General features: G+C 38.2%; 1 pseudogene; it reads right to left on the bottom strand.

Annotated features, from left to right (window-relative positions):
- The window catches only part of LOC122450034, a 97,769-nt pseudogene extending 84,930 nt beyond the window's left edge, over positions 1-12,839 (bottom strand).
- Positions 12,840-13,460: the final 621 nt, after the last annotated feature.

Genomic DNA, 13,460 nt, shown 5'->3' with positions numbered 1-13,460 from the left:
CTTATTTTGATGGGCTCATTTAGTCTAAGCTCAGTCTCATTTGCTTCTTGAATATGATAAACCTAGCTATATATTCAGGTTTATATTAATCTCTTCTTTTAAAAGTTTATAGTAATTATACTGATGGCCCAAGTTTTCTTCCTATATAAATATTAGTCCAATGACTAGTTTAAACATTATCTTGTAGAATCTGGAATAATCATTTCATTAAACCTATCTTTCAGAGCAATTAAAATTGTACTTTCTACAATGCATATTCATGGTATTTCCTCTCTGCTTATTACTAATAATTTCCTCAATATTGTTACACATATAAATCAATATATATTTAAAATACACATTTTTAAATACAATTGATCAAGCTCAGAAAATACAGTTATTTTTAGAATATTTAAATTTATTTTATTTTTTTTAAATTAATTTACCCATCATTAAATGTATTTATTTCTTTGAGCCCCTTTTTTTGGGGGGAGGGGGCAAGAATACTGGAGTAGATAGCCATTCCCTTCTCCAGGAGATTTTCCCAACCCAGGGATTGAACCTGGGTCTCCCTCATTGTAGGCAGATGCTTTACTGTCTGAGCCACCAAGAAAAATTAGAGATATCAAGGGAACATTTCATGCAAAGATGGGTTCAATAAAGGACAGAAATGGTATGGACCTAACAGAAGCAGAAGACATTACTAAGAGGTGGCAATACATAGAAGAACTGTACAAAAAAATCTTCACGACCCAGATAATCATGATGATGTGATCACTCACCTAGAGCCAGACATCCTGGAATGTGAAGTCAAGTGGGCCTTAGAAAGGATCACTATGAACAAAGCTAGTGGAGGTGATGGAATTCCAGTTGAGCTATTTCAAATCCTGAAAGATGATGCTGTGAAAGTGCTGCACTCAATATGCCAGCAAATTTGGAAACTCAGCTGTGGCCACAGGACTGGAAAAGTTCAGTTTTCATTCCAATCCCAAAAAAGGCAATGCCAGAGAATGCTCGAACTACTGCAAAATTGCACTCATCTCACACACTAGTAAAGTGATGCTCAAAATTCTCCAAGCCAGGCTTCAGCAATATGTGAACCATGAACTTCCAGACATTCAAGCTGGTTTTAGAAAATGCAGAGGAACCAGAGATCCAATTGCCAACATCCGCTGGATCATCGTAAAAGCAAGAGAGTTCCACAAAAACATCTGCTTTATTGACTATGCCAAAGCCTTTGACTGTGTGGATCACAATAAACTGTGGAAAATTCTGAAAGAGATGGGAATATCAGACCACCTGACCTGCCTTTTGAGAAACCTATATGCAGGTCAGGAAGCAGGTTAGAACTGGACATGGAACAACAGACTGGTTCCAAATAGGAAAATGAGTATGTCAAGGCTGTATATTTTCACCCTGCTTATTTAACTTATATGCAGAGTACATCATGAGAAACACTGGGCTGGAAGAAGCACAAGCTGGAATCAAGATTGCCAGGAGAAATATCAATAACTTCAGATATGCAGATGACACCACCCTTATGGCAGAAAGTGAAGAGGAACTAAAAAGTCTCTCAATGAAAGTGAAAGAGGAGAGTGAAAAAGTTGGCTTTAAAGCTCAACATTCAGAAAACTAAGATCATGGCATCTGGTCCCATCACTCCATGGCAAATAGATGGGGAAAAAGTGGAAACAGTGTCAGACTTTATTTTTTTGGGGCTCCAAAATCACTGGAGATGGTGATTGCAGCCATGAAATTAAAAGACACTTACCCCTTGGAAGGAAACTTATGACCAACCTAGATAGCATATTAAAAAGCAGAGACATTACATTGCCAACAAATGTCTGTCTAGTCAAGGCTATGGTTTTTCCAGTGGTCATGTATGGATGTGAGAGTTGGACTGGTGAAGAAAGCTGAGCGCTGAAGAATTGATGCTTTTGAACTTTGGTGTTGGAGAAGACTCTTGAGAGTCCCTTGGACTGCAAGGAGATCCAACCAGTCCATTCTAAACGAGATCAGTCCTGGGTGTTCATTGGAAGGACTGATGATGAAGCTGAAACTCCAATACTTTGGCCACCTCATTTGGCGAAGAGTTAACTCATTGGAAAAGACCCTGATGCTGGGAGGGACTGGGGGCAGGAGGAGAAGGGGACGACAGAGGATGAGATGCCTGGATGGCATCACTGACTCGATGGACATGAGTTTATGAGTAAACTCCAGGAGTCGGTGATGGACAGGGAGGCCTGGCGTGCTGCGATTTATGGGGTCACAAAGAGTCGGACGGGACTGAGTGACTGCACTGAACTGAATTGAAATGTGTTTAATGATTAGATTCTAAAAAGATCTGAACTAACTCTTCATACATCAATTATTAACACTATTAGAGGATTTGTTTTTAGGGCTATCTTGAGCAACGTTATGATTTTCATTCAAGTTAAATTAGTATTGCTTTCTATTAAGTTGACTATTTCTAGTCTTAAGCATCCCTACCCACCTGCTTCTTTGAATGAGTAGCACGTTTTCTTACTCAAACATTTAAAATATTCAAACTTGAATTTAGGTATTTTATATTTACCAAAGTGTTAAGTTAATTGCCATTAACTAAATTAAATCAATTTGCCTCTGAAAACTTTGTTTTCCTCAACAGTTGAACTCAGCTGTTAAAAGTTTCTAAGAGATTTTAAGTATGGTATCAAAAGATTAAATAACACAGCTTAATATAATCGCTAAATACAAGATGTTTGATAACTTAGAAGAAGAAAAAAATGAAGGGTAGTTGTCTATGTGCTTGATGAAACGAAATGTTATAATGTCAGGAATATCTAAATATATATGTCAGATATGTTATAGTTATAATAATGGAAGTATATATAATATGTAGCTGTAGGTGTTTAAGAATGATATTACACAATCCAGAAAAGCAAATTCTGTGGATTCTGATTTTAATATGCAACTTTATATAAATGCTGATGATTGATATTTTAGAATTTAATATTGACTTGCAGTGAAATCATATGTTTTTGTTGTTGTTCAGTCACTCAGTTGTGTCTGACTCTACCATCCCGTGGGCTGTGGCATGCCAGGATTCCCTGTCCTTCCCGATCTCCCAGAGCTTGCTCAAACTCATATTCATTGATTCAGTGATGCCATCCAACCATCTCGTGCCCTGTCGTCCCCTTCTCCTCCTGCCTTCAATCTTTCCCAGCACCAGGGTCTTTTCCATCTTATCCTCTGCCAACCTCTTATCCTTTTAAGCACCCTAGAAAACACAGAACACTTATTTTAATTCTTACTCTGAATATTATGTACTATTGTCTCCATTAACAGATAAAAGAACTACAATTACAGTTCATCCAAGTTCATACTGTGAGTAGGTTATGGGTTTGAGATTTGAATTTGTCTATCTTTGAGATTCCTTACCAGTTACAGCTTGTCCTGGATTTGCCAATCCTTGAACAAAAGTAGCCTGACTCCAAATACCTTGCTGTTTTTATTACAATTTGTATAATAGCTAATACTATGGCATGCTTAACTGTGAATCATTTTGAAGTATTAAATGTGAATATGACTTAAATAAACATTTATTCAGTTGAAGTATGTCAAAATGCTAAAGAACACATTTGCCCCAGAGGGAAATGAGTTAAACGAATAATAAAGATCGTAATGTCTTATCATAAATACAAAGATTAAAGGGGAAAATAATTCTGAAGTTTTATTATAAAACAATATATAAAAGAGTTTGTCTCATGAAGAAATTTCAGAGTACATTCATTTCTAAAGCAGATAAAAGCCTAAAGATTATCATATTGGAAAACTTTGAAACCACTGAAGCATATCTCAGCAAATGTCAAGAAAACATCTTTAGAAAGTGAAAAAAAAAAATTACTACAGTGATTATCATTGGAAGCAACTAAATTGAATACCAATATAGCAGAGTAGGACATTCTGATTATTCTGATGAAATGTGGATATTTAGTGAGCACAGAAAGAAAATGAATGTAACATACTGGCACAACTGAATCTAAATTCTTTGGGTGAGTATCTTTCTATTCTCAAAGAAAAATGCATTTGCAATTCAACGTGTAAAATCAAAGGACTCTTTTGAAAGTTCTAAGTTCTCAAACCAAAAGCAATCCATTCCAGATAAGAATGACTTCAAATATAGTGAGATTAGGAAATGTTCAAGCAGAAGAACCCCAGCTTTTAGCCCCTTTTGTATTTCAAATAAGAAGTTTTGATTCTTTCCACAACATTTTACTGAGCAATAAATATAAACTAGTTCTGAGAGTCCTCAAAGGAAGGTTCAACTCAGCACTGTGGTTTCTTTCACAAGGAAGGAGTAAAGGAAGGGAATTTTTCTTAGGAAAGAGTGTGGGTTAAAGAAAAAAAAGAAAAAAAAAATCAAGCAGCTTCACAGTGTGTGGATCCTCAATACGTCACTGTGGGTGAAAGTTTTCTCTTGCAAGTTGCTTTCCATTTATTTGACTGAAACATGTCAAAAGGAACAACAAAGAGTATATCTTAATCCCTTTCACAATTTAGTGGACCTAGCCATCTATCCTGATGGGAGTAGAGTAAAGCTTGAATCTCAAACATCACTAGTAGGTTATCTCTAATGAGATGATCTTAAAGAAATTCTGAAAATAAGCATCAGGTTTCCAGAATGGTTATATATTTCAGGATGGTCTCTCTGAACTGTTCTTAGCAAACACATGGAACTACTAGGATTCAGTTAAAATCTAACCAAATTCAAGAGGTTATTTTGGAATGCTGAATGTGCACAAAGGCTCTGCTTATCTTATTCTGATATGAAACCATCATTATGATGATGCTTAACTGAAGAAGAAAATGTAACATTTTCCCTTTGAACCAGTGTCTGTTCTATTGGATGAAAATTAATATATGAAAAGAGATAATATGGTATGTTAATTGCTCCTCTATCAATTGAATTGAAATAAAACCAATAGTGAAATTAAACTTGTCCTGAGATAACCCAGATGAAGTTCATATTCAATATATGGGTTTCTTTGTAAAGGGCATTCAGAGAGAAGTATTCCCTGCAAAGCAACTCTAAAGTGCAGTAATGGATGAAGCTAGATTTAAATTACATCTCTGCCATTTAATCACTGTGTGGCTGTGGCCCAGTTATATGTCTCAGAGTTCTTGCTTTTTTTTCTGTGCAACATGTTAGTAGTTATGTATGATTTGCAGTGTTGTTGAGAGGGTAGTATATAATGTATATAATTTATTTAGCACAACAATAGACAATGATATGCAGTTAATAAATGGCAAAAGCATGATTAGGCAAGTTTGATTATGAGGTTATATATAGTTCATTCCATTCCTTCATTCTTCCATCATTTATTATATTTTGACATTAACCAGGCTTAGAGGCAAAATCTCTGTTCTCAAGAGTAGGTATCAATTATAAAATAGGATAATAACAGCTGCAATAAACTTAAGGAGAAAGTGGATGTTATTCTATGTGTGTGCATTTTGTTTTCTACTTTGAAATAGAATATTGCATTAGTTCTAGTCTTCATAAATCCAATTGATATTGCACTATAAGCATAAAGTTTATTATAAATTTTACATTTATGAGAACATATATCTAGGATAATTCTACATAAACAGTAAACATTCTTTTAAGAAATTTGACTGATTGGCAATAGAAATAAATTATCAATGGACAAAAGGCACAGTGTAGAACAAGGCTATTGGTACATATATTAGGTTTGAGTCAGCTTTCATCTTTTTTTTTTTTTTTACTATCTATGTGATGTTGGGCAAATTTCTCAACTTCTCTGTGCCTCCTTTTAAGTTTCCTTATATTTATGATTATGCTTTCATCATAATCAATATTTGTATAATACTTAATGTCTGAAATGGTAAATCTAGTTGAAAGGAAAATTGATTAGTCAGTCTTTTGAAATTCTAAAAAGAACAAGACAACAAATTTTGGCCTGTGCATATTGAAAATAAAATAACACCCTTCTTCCCTATTTCTGGTGAGTTTGTTTTTAAATCAAAAAGATGATATATAGAAAGAATAATCCCAGAATAAAAGAAATCCAGATATAATTTGATCAGAAGAATCAGATAGCCAGTGGTGTTAAATATATTTGATTGAAGTATCACATGTACCAGGTTTTAAAAAGCTAAATAGTAGCATAAAGCTTAGGAGCTTTTCAGTTGTCACTAGTGGTAAAGAACCCACCTGCAAATCAGGAGATGAAGGAGACATGGGTTCAGATCCTGGGTCAGGAAGATCCCCTGGAGGAGGGCATGGCAAACCACTTCAGTGTTCTTTCCTGGAGAATCCCATGGACAGAGAACCCTGGTGGGCTACAGTCCATTGGGTTACAAAGAGTCAGACCATAACTGAAGTGACTTAGTGTTGCAAGCAACATGAATTTTATAATAAAAAATTCAGTCTATTTTATAACTGTACTTTTCAATAATTACCATCCTGGGGTTGGGGGAGGAAACTATACCTTGTTTTAAAATATTTCCTAATGTGGAAATCAAATCTACATCAATGTTTTAATTTTTCAATTGCAGACATGATTTATTTACTTTTTGCTATGGAAAATGTGTATATAGCATTCTTTTACCACTATTCCAATTTCTTAACATGCACAAGTTTCACTAGAAAAATACATCTATGTTCTATGAATTAGTTAATAAGACTTGTTACAATTTAAAGACATGTATTGATTCTTTTGAAGATAATGAACAAAAAATAATAAATCTTTTCTTACCTGTAAAGATGTAGAAGATACTGTTCACCCCAATAACCAATATCTGTTATAGTTTCTTGCATGATTACATGGATATTTTCTTTTGTATATAAATATTAAGAAACTGTCTTTCTGTAAGATAAAATGAATTGTTTATACCATCACATTTCTTATTTATTTTAGTCATAGGAATTCTACAAAGAAATGTCACATTCAATCATATCCATATATATATACAGTCATATATAATATACTTTCTTAAATATTTTTTTGAAAAGTAAGGGGAAGACCAAATAACAAATAATGCATGTAAATTTTCATATATTTTATTCTGCCTTATTTTATAATTATTTAATATTATGTTTTACTTCTTTATGTGGGCATGTATGCATGTGTGTGCTCAGTTGTGTTCAACTCTTTGAGACACCATGGACTATTGTAGCCCACCAGGCTCCTCTGTCTAAGGAATTCTCCAAGCAAGAATACTGGAGTGGGATACTGTTTCTTTCTCCAGGGGATCTTCCCTACCCAGGGATCAAACCTACATCTCTTATATCTCCTACATTGCAGGCGGGTTCTTTACCAGCTGAGCCACCAGGAAAGCTCTTACTTCTCTACAGTTTAAGCTGTTTGGGTACAATAATCGTGGCTCAATCATAGTTCTTACCATGTTATGTTACATAAAGCTGATTATCAATAAATACTCATTGAAAGGGCATATATAACTTTTATTTACCTAGAGTTTCTCAAAATTTGATACCTTTATATTCAGTTCTTCTGAACAGAAATCTTTTTGCAGTTATCTTTCAGAGGAAATGTCCAAACATTAGTGCCATTCTCAATTGTTGTATTTTACTGTGACAGAAAAATGCAAGGCTCTACATAGCATTAAAAGACTAAATAATTTAAAAAATTGTCTAAGTTTATTCACCACAAATTTAATTTTCTATGCAGAGGAGTAAGAAGCTATTTAAGTAAATCTTTGAATTTTCAGAGAGCACCATCCTGGGGGAATTCCATTTACAAGGATGCCAAGCTTGTACCCATCATCAACATAAACTTGATATATTTAAATCTTTGCATTGTTATGACTGAAAGGGAATTGCTTGCAAGACATTACGCTGCAATTCAGCAGCTACCAAAAGATTCTACTTCTCAGCAGGAAATGATGGCCTTCAGAGCTGCAACCCCCTTCAAATGACTGTAACAAGAGTTCTAAAGGGTTTTTCTCACTGTGTTACCACGCACTGTGTCTCATTAGGCTACCTATAGTGCAGTAGTTACAGAAAGACTTGACAGATCTAAAATGTCAGTACAATCACTTTTACCAAGTGCTGTCACCCATACTTAGTCTGCTTTTAGTTTTGTGGAAAGAAATGTAGAAAGGCCATAAAGGTCTTTCTTAATGGGAACAAGCAATTTGGTTTCAGCTCTAAAATAAGGACTTTTGTTAAACTCTGTGAGCATCTTGACAGAAATTCACCTTGGTGAACACTGTATTTATTAAGATAAAGGTCATCTTATCTCCATCCATCCACTGACTTGATACTACTCATAAAATGTATCTATTTATCTAGCTCTCTCTTTGTATATGTGTGTGTATATAAAAATATAAGTATAGGCATACATACTCAGTAACACGCATTTTTATAATTTATTATTCACATGATCTATTGGGATTTGAGGGACCAAAATGGAGAAGGCAATGGCAACCCACTCCAGTACTCTTGCCTGGAAATTCCCATGGATGGAGGAGCCTGGTAGGCTGCAGTCCTGCTCCTGCTGCTAAGTCACTTCAGTCGTGTCTGACTCGGTGTGACCCCATAGACGGCAGCCCACCAGGTTCCCCCGTCCCTGGGATTCTCCAGGCAAGAACACCGGAGTGGGTTGCCATTTCCTTCTCCAATGCCGGAAAGTGAAAAGTGAAAGTGAAGTCGCTCAGTCGTGCCTGACTGGTAGCGACCCCATGGACTGCAGCTCACCAGGCTCCTCCGTCCACTGGATTTTCCAGGCAAGAGTACTGGAGTGGGGTGCCATGGGGTTGCAAAGAGTCGGGCCCGACTGAGTGACTTCACTTTCGCTTTTCACTTTCATGCATTGGAGAAGAAAATGGCAACCCACTCCAGTGTTCTTACCTGGAGAATCCCAGGGACGGGGACGCCTGGTGGGCTGCCTGTCCATGGGGCCGCACAGAGTCGGACACGACTGAAGCGTCTTAGCAGCAGCAGCAGAGGGACTAAAAAAGCAGCACTCATTTTTCTTGCTTGAACTGAAAATGAATATCAATCAGTTGGAAGCCAGAATATTAATGTTGAGATATGTGCTATTAGTGTGTGGACAAGTCAGTACCCTAACACTAAAGCCCAGATTCAAATTAGGAGAAATAACTATTGTTTCAGTTAGATTAAGAGAAAGAATATGGGTAAAGATCTAGGAGAAAATAGGCACATAACAGGCTGCTTAAACTCACTGAGATTACTGTCTTCAGCTAGATTAATCTTGTGGTTAAGGAGCGCACCAACCAAGTTGATAAATAGGAAAGATTACATAACAGTAGGTACTAGAAATTTTGTTGTTGTTGTTCAGTCTCTCAGTCGTGTCTGACTCTTTGTGACCACATGGACTGCAGCATGCCAGGCTTCCCTGTCCTTCACAATCTCCCAGAGTTTGCTCGAACTCATGTACTTTGGGTCAGTGATGGCATCCAACTACTTTATCCTCTATTGCCCACTTCTCCTCCTGCCCTCAATCTTTACCAGCATCAGGGTCTTTTCAAATGAGTCAGCTCTTCACATCAGGTGCCCAAACTATTGGAGTTTCAACTTCAACATCAGTCCTTCCAATGAATATTCAGGGTTGATTTCCTTTAGGATTGACTGGTTTGTTCTCCTTTGCTGTCCAAACCTTAATAATCATTTTTCTTTAGAGTATTTCCCTGAAAGACCGTTTGGGCAAGCTTGTCTTAAGGATTAAGAATAGAGGCTATGACTAGGATAGGTGACTAACACCCATTCTCTTTATATCAGAAAAACACTTAGATAAAATTTTATTTTATTTATTTGTTAATATTGACTATCTGCTCTTATCTTAATGTAATTTTAACCATCTATCTCACTAATATCTTGTGAGTTGGATGGTTAATCATGGTTAATTGACTTTAATCATCCAACTCACTAATATCTTGCCTACACAGTGTGTGACACACACAAATGAGACAACATAAGTAAATGTCTGAATAATAAAAATTATGAAGTTTAAATATTCTGCACTTTATTTTGAATGCCACCACTTTTGTGAAACAATATTCTAGATACATTGTCAAAAATAATTTCCTTCTTCATGTTATCATAGCTTTTTACATGCCAAGAAAGTAGAATTTAGAGTTGGCAGTTTACTTTTTTCTTTGCTTTATTTTTATCAATTTAATATGGATTTAACACTAGTTCTTACCAATATCTCATACCTTGTCATATTTAATAAAAATTAAATAAAGTAATATATATATACAAAATCAATTAGACAAGGGACCATCATATAGTGAGTAATTTATAAGTATTGGCTAGAATGATTATTATATTGCTGTAGCATTATACATATATTTCCAATAACTGAAAAGACCTTCATATAAACCTTCTTTCAGTGTTGTATGAGTTTCTACTCATAGCACTGAATGACTAAAAAATGAAAATGAAAGGGAATAAGAAAGAAAAGATGCAAGTGAGTGAGTCTTAAGTCTGATGTATTTGAAAGTTCTCACTTGTTTGCACCCTTTTTTGAAATGCATTTGCAAAAATTATCTATGAAATGTTAGGTAGTTAGAATAGGAAAAAGGAGTCCAAATGGTGGTGGCTAAAATACAAAGAAGGGAAAAGCCCGTGAAAATAGAACAGAGGAAGGTCAAAGGAAGGTCCAAGGACTGGAGTGAGGACTTCAGGTAGTAACAGCACTCCTGCCTAAGTCCAATTTGCATGGGGCAGGCCCAGGAGGAAGAAAAAAAAAACATATAAAAAGAGGAGCCAAAGGGCTCTGTCTCTCTCTCCCCAACATGTGTACACTCTCTCTCTCTCTCTCTCTCTCTCCTCCCCTCCCCCCTGTGCTCTGCACACTGGCGAGCTCCTCCACTCTTCTCTTCTTTGAGGATGAATTCTCCTGCTATCTTCTAAATAAAATAGAGCTGTAACACTGATTTGTCTAAGAGCTATGACATGGTTTGTCCAAGAGCCGAGAGCTGTGACATGCCGAGGGCTTTACTGTCCGTCGCTCCAAATCATTGTTGTGACGAAACAAGAACCGAGGCGCATACACTCACCTGACATCTGTGGTGCCGTGACTCGGGTTTAACCTGGCTGAAACAACGTCTGCGCGGAAGAGGCCAAGCACAGCAGGAGCCCAACTCAGTGAAGCTCCTGCGGTGGAAGCCAAACACGAGGAAAACCCAGCGCAGGGGAAGGCCCTTCATGCTGGAAACCGGGACAGTGAAAAACAAACCCAGCCCACATGGCTCAGTCTCAGATTCCAGAAGACCTCCAGCTAAGGTAGGAGATCCTTGCTCTTATGGCTGGAGGGACATGCCTAACAAAATCTTAATTCCTTTACAATCTCTTGTTTCTTGTTTCCTTGAACCCCCCACGAGTAGATGGTCGGCAGTGGGCGCAACTGAGGGACTCTGGAGAGACTACTCTTCAGTATGTCCCAAAGGCACTATCTGCTGGGCCCCAGTAGCTGTTACCCAAGCCGGTGGGGGTTCTTCTGTCCCTACTCTTGTCTGTGCCAAGAATCAGGCCAATGAAAACTGTGAGCACAGGTCAGGCATTTAGCAGATTTTCCGGCAGGCTATGAAGGGGGTTCCCTGGCACGTTTTTCCCACTGCTTTTTCCTCCTGTCCTTCAGCTCTCTCCTGGGACTCAAGCCCAGCCAAATCCCAGAATGTCTGGATTCAGGACATAATAAAGCTCAGGCTCTGAGGTTTTACTGCAAAAATTCAGTGACAGACAAAGTCATAGGTAAGAGGTGGATTTGTTAGGATTCAGAGGGAATCTTCAGGGTGTGGGCCATTGCCTAGGGCAACGTGGTCTGGGTAGGTTTTGCTAGTGAATTCATATGCTAATGAGTGGGAGCATCATCCCAGACATTGGGGAACCATCCACTCCTCCCTCTTTTGACAGTGCCTTAGAGCTGTCCTGCCACATCTGGATGTGTCTTTTGGCTTATAGATTGGGGATTAAGGTTTACTTGAATTTGACTTGTCATGTTGGACCCAATTGACTTTTAATCGGTTTACCTTATGCCCTTGTGCTGTGTCATTCTTTCAAAGGTTGTGCTCTGCCTCCTTCCCTCCTGTTTCATGCTCCTTTCCTCAGCCCCATCTGGGCCCACAGTGTTGCCTCTACAATCTTCTGGAGGGACAACCAGAAAATAGCTGGCCTTGGGAGGGAAATACTGTATAATATCCAACCCCTTAATCCTACCTAGCACTGGTCACACTGGAGAACTTGGGGATGCCCAACTCCAGTCCAGGCATCCCAGGAGGTCATCACGCCTTGACCTGCCTAGGGATCTGGCCCTCAAAAAGTTGTCACGCTTCAAACTGCTCAGGGATTTCTGTGTCTCTTTTTCTGTTTTGCATATAGGGTTATCGTTACCATCTTTCTAAATTCCATATATATGTGTCAGTATGCTGTAATGTTCTTTATCTTTCTGGCTTACTTCACAGAAATACAAAACAGACTTTTGAACTCTGTGGGAGAATGTGAGGGAGGGATATTTCAAAAGAACAGCATGTATACTATCTATGGTGAAACAGGTCACCAGCCCAGGTGGGATGCATGAGACAAGTGCTCGGGCCTGGTGCACTGGGAAGACCCAGAGGAGTCGGGTGGAGAGGGAGGTGGGAGGGGGGATCGGGATGGGGAATACGTGTAAATCTATGGCTGATTCATATCAATGTATGACAAAACCCACTGAAATGTTGTGAAGTAATTAGCCTCCAACTAATAAAAAAATAAATAAATAAATTAAAAAAAAAAAAAAAAAAAACTGCTCAGGGATCTGCTAGTCCCAAGGGTGCCAGGAGGTCATCACGCCTCGACCTGCCCAGTTACCCAATTCTCGGGAGGCCATCACGTCTCGACCTGCCTGGGGATTCGAGCTCTAGGAGGCTATCACACCTCAGCCTGCCTAGGGATCTGCACCCTGATTCAGGGACGCCTGACTCTCAGGTTGCAACAGTACTAGGTAGGATGAGCTTACATCATGGTACCTATTCCCATCAATGGTGGGCAAACCAGCAATGAGTTAAGATTCAGTTCAGTTCAGTTCAGTTTCTCAGTCGTGTCTGACTCTTTGCGACCCCATGAATCGCAGCATGCCAGGCCTCCCAGTCCATCACCAACTCCCAGAGTTTACTCAAACTGATGCCATCCAGCCATCTCATCCTCTGTCATCCCCTTCTCCTCCTGCCCCCAATTCCTCCCAGCATCAGGGTCTTTTCCAATGAGCTAACTCTTTGCATCAGGTGGCCAAAGTATTGAAGTTTCAGTTTCAGCATCAGTCCTTCCAAAGAATACCCAGGACTGATCTCCTTTAGGATGGACTGATTGTATCTCCTTGCTGTCCAAGGGACTCTCAAGAGTCTTCTCCAACACCACAGTTCAAAAGCATCAATTCTTCAGCACTCAGCTTTCTTCACAGTCCAACTCTCACATCCATACATGACCACTGGAAAAACCATAGCCTTGACTA

The sequence above is a fragment of the Cervus canadensis genome, chromosome 11 (genome assembly GCF_019320065.1).
Source record: "Cervus canadensis isolate Bull #8, Minnesota chromosome 11, ASM1932006v1, whole genome shotgun sequence".
Classification (NCBI taxonomy): domain Eukaryota; kingdom Metazoa; phylum Chordata; class Mammalia; order Artiodactyla; family Cervidae; genus Cervus; species Cervus canadensis.
This window is presented reverse-complemented; position numbering and strand designations above follow the sequence as displayed.